Source organism: Mirounga angustirostris, unplaced genomic scaffold, assembly GCF_029215605.1.
Source record: "Mirounga angustirostris isolate CCGP_5_RB_7025 unplaced genomic scaffold, mMirAng1.0.hap1 SCAF_3, whole genome shotgun sequence".
NCBI lineage: Eukaryota > Metazoa > Chordata > Mammalia > Carnivora > Phocidae > Mirounga > Mirounga angustirostris.
This window is the reverse complement of record NW_026991711.1, coordinates 114,732,257-114,744,738: the sequence shown is the minus strand read 5'-3', so window position 1 is coordinate 114,744,738 and position 12,482 is coordinate 114,732,257. Positions and strand designations below refer to the sequence as shown.

Here is a 12,482-nt window from a genome sequence, read left to right as displayed (position 1 = left end):
AAGATAATAATTCAAACTATTGAAGAATTCATGAATTTACATTAGTAAGGCTTTTTTAGTAAAATACCACCATTTCTTTTTCATATCCATTTCATACAATCTTAACTAGAACCATTGCGATCTTTCAGTTACCTTCTTTGGTAAAAGTACTTTGAAAGATTATCACCCTTTATGGTTTCTTTTAAGACCAATACTCTAAAATTCCTCATGTTTGTTGTATTGGTATTATTTAATTCTGTAATGAGTTCTTTAGGATACACTATCAAAGTTGCTACTTTTCTACATTTTACTTCTTATGTTTTGGCAATGGACCCTATTTATACATCATTGCCTAGTGCTTCTTTCTCTGTGTGTAATAGTCTTTTGTCAAACGGAATAAAAACTAGACTCCTGTGCCTTAAAATTTTGTTCGTATTGCAGCTAAACATTTACCACTTTATAAAAGAAAAAAAGTTATAGCAAAGCAATTTAAGTGCCTTCGGTAACAAATTTTTTTATGTTAAGATACTAAATATGTAAAAAATGCACAAATCATAGGTATGCAGTATAATGAATAATTACTAAGTGAACCCTCTGGTGATCGCTACCAAAGTCAAGAACTAAAACACTCTTGGCACTGGAGACCTACTCCTCCCCCCATCCATTCCTGAATATTCTCCTGCTCACCACTTCCAGAGGTTAACACTAACTGAATTTTTAGGTAATTATTTCCTATTTTTATTTCAAGTATTTTTTTTAACCACCAGTGTTGGCATTCCTATACGATGTAGATGAATTTTGCCTGTGTTTTACCTATATGAAAAGAATTACAGGGGCGCTTGGGTGGCTCAGTCGTTAAGCGTCTGCCTTCGGCTCAGGTCATGATCCCAGGGTCCTGGGATCGAGCCCCGCGTCCGGCTCCCTGCTCAGCGGGAAGCCTGCTTCTCCCTCTCCCACTCCCCCTGCTTGTGTTCCCTCTCTTGCTGTCTCTTTGTCAAATAAATAAAATCTTTAAAAAAAAATTAGAAAAGAATTACACATTATGTATTAGTTTCCTCTGTGGTCACAATATTTTTTTAACCCTGTTAGTAGATTTAGCTGTAGTACATGTTTTTTCATTTTTGTATAGTAATGTCTATAGTAAATGGTGTAGTAAGTTCTTTTATGAATAAACCACAATTAATTTAATTTACTCTAAGATTAATGGACATTTGGATTGTGCCCAGTTTTTAGCAGTTAAAAGCAATGCTACTATGAATGTTCTTATGCATGTATTTTATGCACATAGCATGCATTTTTGGAGAGTGTAGATTATGCCAAACTTTTCCAAAATAGATATATCAATTTATACTCCTACCAGCAGTGTATGATACATAACTTTTTTCTAATGTCTCACCAAAAACAATGATGTTTTTCAATTTTGCCAACGTGATGAATGTGGCTTTATGTTAATGTTTTAATTTACAGTGCTCTGGTTATTAATGACTTGGAGCATTTTGTAAAAAATTTATTGGCTATTGCAATTTCTTGTTTGAAATGTCTTTTCCTATTCACAGTGTTTCTATTGGGTTGTCTGTGTTTTACTTAAAGATTAGACCAGTGTGGCAAATATTTTCTCTGTGCTTGGAGCATTTCTTGCATCCTCAATGATTTTATCTTCATTTCATTCCTTACTGGCTTATATGCTATTAGTATTATTTTAAATCTATTTGTAATTTTAACTCAAAGGAAGAGGTTCTGTACTTGTGCTACCCACTACGTTAGCCTGCTTGTGGCTGGCCATGGACCACTTGAAATGTGCTTAGTGTTGCTGAGGAACTGAATTTTTAGTTTTATGTAGTGTTAATTTAAATTTGAAAATTGATACTTGATTCAGTTGTTGAAAAACCCTTAAGTATGTCTGGAACAACTTGGGTATGTAAATGTACTTTTCAGCTTGAAACTAAAAATAAAGATCAAGTATTTCTGATGACGATTTAGCATCTGAATTGTCATGTTCTGTAAATGTCAAATACCAGATTTCTAAGACTTAGTATGAAACCAATGTGAAATAATTCAGCTTTTTATTATGATTGCATGTTGAAATTATAATAAATTAATTTTACCTTTTTTTTAATGTGGGTACTAGAAAATTTTAAATTATATATATATGAGTGGTATTGTATTTCACTTGAACAGTACTGTTCTTACCATCAATGTTCAGTTACATATTCCTATATTTTTACCATTTTCAGTGTTCATTAATTTTTGCATCTCTGAATTTTCTTTAAAGATCTTTTTATAGAATTTTTTTAAAGATCTTTTAATATACTGTTTAGAATATCTTTAATACAGATGTACTGACGATCAGTTTTTAATTTTTTGCTTACCTTACAGTGTCTTGTTTCATCTTCAATCTTGAAGAATGTTTTGGGTCTTTTAAATTGTAGATTGTGATTGTTTTTCGGAATCTTGAAGATAATGTTCCACTGTGGGTTTTTTGCTTTTAGATTTTTTTGGCTTCCATTAGTGATTTTGAGAAGTCAGCTGTCAATCTAATACTTGCTGCTTTGAAAGAAATCTCTAAAAAAATGTTTTCTTTGTCTTAAGTTTTCTGCTACTTCTTTATGATGTTTTGTATAGAATTCTTTTTCCTGTTTTGGGTAAATTGAGATGCTTGAATCTCTGGATCAGTGTGTTTTTAAGTAAATTACCCAAATTCTTACTGTTTGTAGCTACTTGGTAAAAAATTACAGTTATGGCTTTTATTTTTATTATTCATAATTTGTTTGTGACTGATAATTTCAGTTTCTTAATTTTTTAAGGGTCTGTTTCTGCTGGTTCATGATTTTTTTCTTGTGTGCCTACGTGCTAGTTATTGGATTTGAAAAATTATAGGATTATTTAAGTCTTAGGATAATGGTATATTTTTCAAAAAGCCATGTTTTCCTTGGAAAGATGATTAACCATGCTACCAGTCCCAAGTCACTTAGTTCATGTTCAAGACTTCAGATTACTTGTTTTATATATATATAAATCTATAAAACATATATATTTATACTTATACACACACACACACACACACATATACATGACATTAAGCAGGGCTACAAGTCATGAGTTGTATGAGTTCTATTTTACATCCAGTTCTCCCTGACCTGATGATGTTGCCCTTAGGATCTCAACTTAATTTGGGTGATGATTTATTTGCATCCCACTTTTGGGGGATCCTGTGCTTTGATTTTTTCCCTCATAGTCCAAGAAATCTACCAGCAGCTCAGCCTTTCTTCTATTTTCTCAGCTTTTTCTTCTGGATAGGTAAAAGGCCTCAGGAAGAAGTGACTGAGTATGGGGTTTATTTTTCTGGTTTACTTTCTAGATTTTGGTGTGTAATTTCATACTGCTTTATTTATTTGATTTCTATTGTGAAGAATTTTTTGTTGGTTTCAGTGGGATTGATCTGATCTGCTATTACCATAAATAGAACCCTTATCCTCTTTTTTCTTTTTAAAAAATTTTTGAGAATTGATTTCAAGATCTTTCTGCTTCCAACCAAACTTGCGTGTTTTAACTTAAGTCATACATTAGTTTAAAAAAATTTAAATCACATAAGGCTCTATAGCATAATAATCCAAGTTAATTAGAATTTATTTTTTTGAAGATTTTTATATATTTATTTTAGAGGGAGAGTGCATGTGCATGCAAATGGGGGGAGGGGCAGAGGGAGAGAGAGAAATTCAAGCATACACCCTGCTTGTGGGGAGCCCTAGGCAGGGCTCGATATAACAACCCTGAGATCATGACCTGAGCTGAAATCAAGAGTCAGACACTTAACCAACTGAGCCATACAGGAGCCCCCCACCCCCACCCCAAGTTAGTTAAAATTTAGAAAATAGTTTCAAGCAGGTTTTGAGTTAATAGTCTAAAATGTAAAAGAATAATTTCTTGAAATATTAAGTACCTCTCCATGGCTTATTAAAAACAGCTTACGTTTATTTATCACAAGTTTAATTCTCCAGAATGTGGCCCACCAGAGTTGTACCATGGTGAACTGAAACGGTTGGGCCTTTATCCCCACATCTTGCTAAACCCCAGGAAGGGTGTGATGTTGGACAGGGTGGCTCTTAAAGCCCCCATTTCCCCATCTCCAGAGGTAAACTGATTGTTTTGGTATTTAACTCCGTATTTCCAAATAACATATGCTACCACTTGATTTTTCCATTTTAGGCATTATCTGTTGACGTCCTCTATGGGTGGTGTAAATTTAGGTTTTTCTCCCAAATACCCAAGCCCTCCCCCCATCATTCCAGTGATGCCTTAGTTTTTGGTAGATAGCGATTCTATGTTTGTATAGTTTCTCAATATTTATCATTAATTCAGTTCTAAAAAATCTGCGTGTTGTCAGCATCTTCTCTCCATAGGTTTAGAAGTGTATGTGTGTTATATATATATATATATATATTTTTTTTTTTTCTACTCAGTTTAACCATCTTTGAGAAAATTTTTCCTAGAACATTCTGATCTCCAGTTTATGGGCTGCTTGATATGGTTGCCCCTGCAACCTCTCTCTGTCTAATTATGGATCCTCTCCTATATCCCATGTAATTCTTTGCTTGTGTTAATGTTTGCATCTGAATTTTCTTTGGGGATCTTTTTTCTTTTGTTTGAGTACATGCTTTAGAATTTCTTTAATATAGGTTATCATCATTAAAGAGTTAATTGTTATGTATTAAGGTTAATGTTATCCTCATTTTGTTTGGTCACAATCTCCAGTAGCTACATGGGAAATGTTTTGAGGTGTTATGTACCTCTAAATGTTTTTAGATTACCCTAACTTAGTTTGAGTGTAGGATTCTAAGTTGGAAATGTTTTTCTTCAGAATTGTGAAGGAATCCTTAGTGTTTCATATAAAATCTGAAGCCATATTTTCAACAATTTGCATTTCACTTTTTTCTTCCCAGTGGAAGCTCCTACACCCTTTTTGTTTGAAGCTTATAGATCGTTCTCTTTGTTGTACCTAGTGTTCTGAAATGTCACAGTGATGTGAAGTGAGTTACGAGTCTATAGGCATCCACTTTGCTGTGCATTTCATGGATTATTTCTGTCTGGCAACTTGTAATCCTTAGCTCTGAGAAAGTTTCTGATACTTTTACTGTAATTTCCTTGCTTGTGTTTTTGGTTCTGAAATTGCAATTAGACATTGTATTTTTAGATTATTTCTTTTCTCCCATATTTGATCGTTTCCCAGTCTTTTTGCTTTACAGTTTCTTGAAAACTTACTTGATTTTTTAAACATTTGAAACTTTAATTTCTATTGTTATGGTTTTAATTTCCAATACTTTTTTTGATCTCTGCATTTTTTAAATGGCATCCTGATATTTTTTTCTTTATGAATTTAATTAAAGTTACATTTTGAAGTTTATTTCTCCCTGCTTACTCTCTTTTCTCCAAGTTATCCTTTCTGTTAGGATGTTTTAAAGGCTTTCATCTTAGAGGCTTTCCTCAGCTATCCTGTGATCCTTGGTTGTGTGTTCAAATTTATGTAAAGGGCATTAAGAAGCTATTTCACGCTCTGTGAATTTGGCTGAGGCTTGCTAGATATTAATGGATCTCCCTGTGGAAAGATTTAGCTGGAGCATATTTGGTGGGGGAACCCTGATATCCACTTTTTTGGTGTTATTTGGAAGCCTTTTCTCTTGGGCTAACAAGAGCCCAGTGAAAAGAATTTTCCAGTCTTTTTACGTCTTAAGTCAGTGGTTCTCAGCTGTGACACTATGACCCCCCACGAGACATTTGGCAATGTCCAGAGACATACATGATTATTAAGGGTGAATTGCTATTGAAAATTGGTGGATAGAGGCTGCAGTTGTTACTGAATATCCTGTAATGCATAGGACAGCCACCCACAACAAAGAATTAGTTCAAAATGTCATTAATGTCTGTTATGAGAAACCTTGTGCATGGCATAAGCCTGGTTGCCAGTGCTTTGAGAACCAGGTGAAAACAGCACAAGAATCACAACATTTGATTTTGTTTTAAAATATTTATTTATTTACTTTAGCGGTGGAGAGAGTGAGTGAGCGGGGCAGTGGGTGGGGAGAGAGGAGTAGAGGGAGAGGGACAAGCGGACTCCACGCACAGAGCCCTACATGGGGCTCCTTCCCACTGAGATCATGACCTGAGCTGTAATCCAGAATCAGCCACTTAACCAGCTGAGCCACCCGGGCACCCCTGATTTTTTTTTTTTTATGATACCCTCATTTTCTGCTGTGCACGGTATTCCCCAATGTAGAGTTCTGTGTTACTCTGTAGAACCTTGTCTTCTGATGGAGTGGGATAGAGGCCTCCATTTAATTTTAACTATTTTAGCGCTTCAGTTTTTTGAAGATGAATTTTAGCGCAAATTAAAATACTGGTTATTAAGTGACCTTGTTGTTACATGTTTATCCTATCTGAACAGGATTGGCCGATGAGACTACGTTTTATGAAATGCTTAAATTGGAAAATGAGATATAAGTTGAACATTATAAATTAGGAGGTAGATGAAACCTGGAATTGACAGTTTTTCCCCTTCTTCTATTTCAGTCTTATTCCCCCTCTTCACTCCAGATTCTTTCCTAGGTGCTTATCCTCAAAGAAGTATCTGTTGGGGTTGCTAGTTTTTCCTCTTTTTTTCCCCTTAATATCACATTCTTTTCTCAATGGCCCTTCTCATCTTCAGTAAAAACACAATAAAATCTAAGATATTTTACTGCTTCTTTTATTAACATGGCAATGAAATTCCTATGAAGTTTTGACCAAAAGATTGAGATCAGATTTGACAATATTAAAGGTCTAAGTGTGTTAGCTTTTCTTTTGGTGCGCATGTACATTTTCACTTTCTCCCATATGCTTTTATCTTGACACCATTATAAGAATATATATTTTTTATATAGATGACCTAGAAATGTCAACTTATATTGTTTTCTTAAAATAATCACTTCTAGGTTTGTGTATGTCTTAGTTACTTTACAATGAGTAAAAACCAAAAATATTTCCTCTAAAAGCTGTGTTGGAACTAATAGCCATTAGACCTCTGTTGTTATAATCATGTCTAATGTGATATATATAGCACCACTCTGATGGTGGGCATCATGTATTAAAAATTTATATTGAAACAAATTTTGTATGTGACATATGTTTAGAAGCTAAAATACAATGTTTAGTGTCACAGCACTGATAACTTTATATAGTCAAATTATATATTAGTTATGTTCCTGAATACTGCCATGATCAGTGTTGACAAGAATGAATAAAATACAAAAATTTTTCTTACTTTCATACATAAATATTCTTACTTTCATATGTAAATATTCTATTCTTTTGATTTCTTTAAGAACAAAAACAGATGAATTAGTTTTAAAATATTTTTAAAGTAGTTAATATTTTCTTTGAATTACCATTATTGTTTTGCAAACATTCTCATAGGGTCATATTCTCCCAAAGCAGATTTTGCCCATAAATTGTATTTTACAGAGATTTTTACTTCATTTTGTAGGTTGCTTGTTTTACTGACTTGAAAGTGACTGTCTTTTGTACTTAACATTTCATTTTCACAAATCTTCCATAAGTTTGTGTTCCCACCTGGATTTTTCACAAATTGTCATTAAAAACAGTAAAGAATTTTTGGGTCTGTAATTTCCCATGTGTTTTGGGATCACCATAGTTGACGGCAGAGAAAAGTGAAGATTGTGACTTCGCACTTTGCTCCATCCTTTTTTTTTTTTTCCTTTTTGGATTTTTAAGTTAATGGACTCATTTTTTAGAGCAGTTTTAGGTTTTACAGAAAAATTGATGTGATAATACAACAAATTCCCATATATTCCTACTGGCCTAGCTCCTCTACTATTAACCTAGTTTACCTTATTGTTAACATTTGCGTGGAGTGGTATATTTGTTGCAGTTGATAAACCAGTATTGATACATTATCATTAAGGACAATTCATAGTTCTTTGTATGTTTTGGATAGCAGTCTTTTATTATATATGTGTTTTGCAAATATTTTTTTCTGTCTGTGGCTTGTCTTCTCTTAACAGTGTCTTATGCAGGGCAAAATTTTTAATTTAAATAAAATTCAGTTTATCAATGTTTTCTTTCCTGGATTGTGCTTTTGTTGTATCTAAAAATTCATTGCCAGGGACACCTGGGTGGCTCAGTCAGTTAAGCTTCTGATTCAGTTTCAGCTCAGGTCTTGATCTCAAGGTCATGAGTTCAAGCCCCGCATTGGAGCCCAGCCTGGAGCCTACTTAAAAAAAGAATAAAAAAATCATTGCCAAACCCAAAGTAACATAGATTTTTTTTTCTATATTCCTTTTTAGAAGTTATACAGCTTTACACTTAATGTATAGGTCTATTATCCACTTAGTGTTAATTTTTGTGAAAGTTTTAAGTTCTTTGTCAACTCAGTTTTTTGCCCGCATATGTTCACTTGTTCCACTACCATTGGACTTTATTTGTTGAATTATCATTTCTTCTTTGTCAAAGATATTTATGTGAGTCTATATCTGGCTTTCTATTATGTTCCATTTATTTATTTTTCTATTCTTTCACCATTGCCACACTATGCAGTTGACCCTTGAACAAGCCAGGTTGCAACCCCCTGTACAGTTCAAAATGAGTGTATAACCTTTAATCCACCGCCCCCAGATTTAACTACTAATAGCCTGCTGTTGACTGGAAACCTTACCTATAACATAAGCGGTTGCTAACACATATTTTGTAATATATGCTGTATTCTTAAAGTAATCTAGAGAAAAGAAAGTGTTATTAAGAAAATCATAAGGAAGAAAAAATACATTTACAGTACTGTACTGTATTTATATATATATATAAAAAGTGTGTATAAATGGACCCACACAGTTCAAACTTTTTGTTCAAAGGTCAGTTGTATATATTAGCCCAGCTTTATAGTAAGTCTTGTAGTGGGATAGTTTCCAATCTCAAACTTTGTTCTGGTTCAATATTGTGTTGGCTGTTGAGTGTCTTTTTCCTTTCCATGTAAACCTTAAATCAGTTTATCATATCCACAGAATAACTTTAGGATTTTGATTTGGATTTCATTGAGTTTATAGATCAAGATTGGAAGAACTGACATAACAATACTGAGTCTTCTTATGCATGTACATGGAATATTTGTGCATTTATTTAGATCCTCTTTGATTTTCTTTTATCAGAGTTTTATAGTTTTCCTTATGTAGATCTTGTATGTTGTTAGATTTATATGTAAGTTTTTTGTGGGGTTTTCTTTTTTGGTACTAATATAAATGGTACTGTGTTTTTAATTTCAAATTCCAGTTCATTATTGGTGTGTAGGAAAGCAATTGACATTGGTATATTAACTTTGTATCTTGCAACTTTGCTTCAACAGTTTGTGTGTATGTATTCTTTGGGATTTTCTACATACATGATCTTGTCATCTGCAAACAGTTTTGTTTCTTTCTCCCTATCTATATACCTTTTATTTCCTTTTCTTGTTTTACTGCATTAGCTAAGGGTTCAGGTAACATTTTGAATACCAGTGGTGATCCTTGTTCTTGATCTGAGTGGGAAAGTAGTTTTTCACTATTAAAAGTGGTGTTAGCTGGAAAAAAAAAAAAAAGTGTTAGCTGTAGATTTTTTTTAGATGTTTTCTCCATTGAAGAAATTCCCTTCTATTCCTAGTGTTTTTTTGTTTTTGTTTTTTTTGTTTTTGAGAGAGAGAGACAGATACCGTGCACAAGTGTGCATGCCATGTGTGCACGAGCAGAGGGAGGGGCAGAGGAAGAGAGAGAGAGAGAATCTTCAGCAGGCTTCACTTCCAGCCTAAAGCCAGATGCTGGGCTCAATCTCGTAACTCTTGAGATCATGACCTGAGCTGAAATCAAGAGTTGGATGCTTACCTGACTGAGCCATCCAGGTGCCCCAATTCCTAGTGTAGTTTTGAATGGGTGTTGGATTTTGTGAAGTGTTTTTTCTGCATCTCTTGATAAAATATTTTTCTTCTTTTATCTTGTTGCTGTTACAGATTATATCACTTGCTTTAGGAATGGTCAATGAGCCTTGCATACCTGGAATGAATCCCACTTATTTTTTTGTGTATAATTATTTTTATATATTGTGTGATTGAATTTGTGAATTTTTTGTTGAGAATTCTTGCATCTGTATTTATGAAAGATATTGCTATATAGTTTTCCTTTCTTGTAATGTCATTGTTTGGTTTTCTTATTAGGGTAATGCTTAGCTCATGCAATGAATTAGAATGTATTCCTTCATCCTTATTTCCTGAAAGAGACTTGGTATCATTTGTAAAGAATCGATACCATATCTTCCTTAAATGTTTGGTAGAGTTTACCAGTGGACCTGTCTGGGCCTGATGATTTCTGTTTTGGAAGGTTATTTACTGATTCACTTTCTTTAATACTTATAAATGTATTCAGATTATCTATTTTTTTTCTTGTATATATTTTGTTAGATTGCATCTTTCAAAGAATAGGTCCATTTAATTGTGGTATCAAATTTGTGGGCATAGTTCATAATTTTCTCTTATCATCATCTTCATGTTTATAGGGTCAGTACTGATGGTGTTGCTTTCATTTCTGATATTAGTAATTTGTGTCTTTTTAAAATCTTTTGTTCTTAGCCTGGCAAGATGTTAATAAATTTTAAATTTAAACTGGGCCAGGTACATTGTTGATTTTCCTGATTGATTTCTACTCTTATTTGTATTATTTCATTTGCATAGTTTGGGTTGAATTTGCTTTTCTTTTTCTAGTTTCCTAAGGTAGAAACTTAGATTACTGATTTTTTTAGGTGTTTTTTCTTTTCTAATAACATGTGTTCAGTGCTATAAGATGTCCTCTAAGGACTGCTTTTGCTGCATCTCTTATATTTGGTTGAGTTCTGTATGCATTTTCATTTCCTTCCCAGTTTTTATTTTTCTTGATTTTTCTTCTTTGGCCCATGTGTTATTTAGAAGTGTGTTGTTTAGTCTCTGTGTTACGGGATTTTTTGGTATCTTTCTATTATTTGTTTCCAGTTTAATTTCATCATAATGTTAGAGCATACTTTATATGATTTCTATTCTTTCAAATGTGAGGTGTATTTTATGGTTCAGAATGTGGTCTTCATTGGTGAATGTGCCGTGTGAACTTGAGAGGAATGTATATTCTGTTCTTGTTGAATGCAATATTCTATAAATATCAATTAGATCCATTAGACTGATGGTCCTGTCCAATTCAGGTGTGTCTTTCCTGATTTTCTATCGATTACCAATAGAGGGAAATTGATCTTTCCAAGTATAAGAGTAATTCATCAATTTCTTCTTGCATTTCTATCACTTTTTTATTTCGTGTGTTTTAACCCTCTGTTAGGCATTAACACATTAAGTATTGTTATATCTTGTGGGAGAATTAACTCCTTTATCCTTTATCCTTTACCCTTTATTTTTGATATGTCTGCCTGCTTTGAAATTTGTTCTGTCCAAAATTAGTGTAGCTTCTTCAGGTTTCTTTTGATTAGTGTGTATCTTTATCTGTCTATGTATTTTCATCTGTTTTGTTATATTTAAAGTAGGTTTCTTGGAGACTACATATAATTGGGTCTTGTTTTTTTTTTTACCCACTCCGACAGTCTCTTTTTTGTTGTATTTACTTTGACCAGTGATATTTAAAGTCCTTACTGACATGGTTGGATTGATAGCTACCAGATTTATTGCTGTTTTCCCTTTGTTGCTCTTATTCTTTCTTTTTTTGTCCTCCACTCTTTTTCTGCCTTCTCTTGTTTTGAGCATTTTACATTATTCAGGGCTTTTCTCTCTCTCTCTCTCTCAGGCTAAAAATTATACTTTTTTATTTCTCTCAGTGGTTGTTCTAGAGTTTGCAGTGTACATGTATGAGCAATCCAAACCCATTTTCAAAAAACACTACACCATTTAATGGTTAGTACAAGTACCATGTAACAGGGTATTTGTAATTTCTTACTCCTATTCCTTATGACATTTTTTTCCTTAGTCATTTCTATACTGTTAAGCATATCAAAACATCTTTATTTCTCTTTTAGTGTTTTTTATTTTTGGTATTTCCTTTTGATTCATTCTTAGAAATTCTACTTTGCTTAAAATGTCCATCTATAATTGCAGGTTACCTGCTTCTTCCATTAAAGTCCTTAACAGATTAGTCATAGTTGTTTTATATTCCCAGTCGTTAATTCCAAAATCTTTGTCACATCTGAGTCTCATTCTGTCTCTTCAAACCATGTTTTTTTTTTTTTCCTTTTAGTATGTCTTGTAACATTATGTTGAAAGCCAGAAATGAGGTACTGTATATAAAGAACTGAGGTAAATGTGAGATTTTTGTGTTTATTCAGCTTAAAGGTAGGCTGTGTTTATTGTTTTCTGTACCCATAGGTGTCAGAAGCTAAAATTTCCTCTTGTGTTTTTGTTTTTGTCTCTATTGTTTTCTTTGGAATTCCCTAGAGATTTCATAAACAGGATCTGAGAATTGTTCTTT

General features: G+C 33.1%; 1 protein-coding gene across 13 annotated transcripts in view; it reads left to right on the top strand.

Annotated features, from left to right (window-relative positions):
• The window catches only part of ORC4 (origin recognition complex subunit 4), a 94,942-nt gene that overhangs the window by 1,768 nt on the left and 80,692 nt on the right, over positions 1-12,482 (top strand). For 2 of the 13 annotated variants that reach the window (XM_064586500.1, XM_064586504.1), the window contains exon 2: positions 538-700. The exons of the other annotated variants lie outside the window; for them this stretch is intronic. The gene's annotated coding sequence lies outside the window, so the exon portion shown is untranslated. The remainder of the gene's footprint in view (positions 1-537; positions 701-12,482) is intronic. 13 annotated transcript variants of the gene reach the window in all.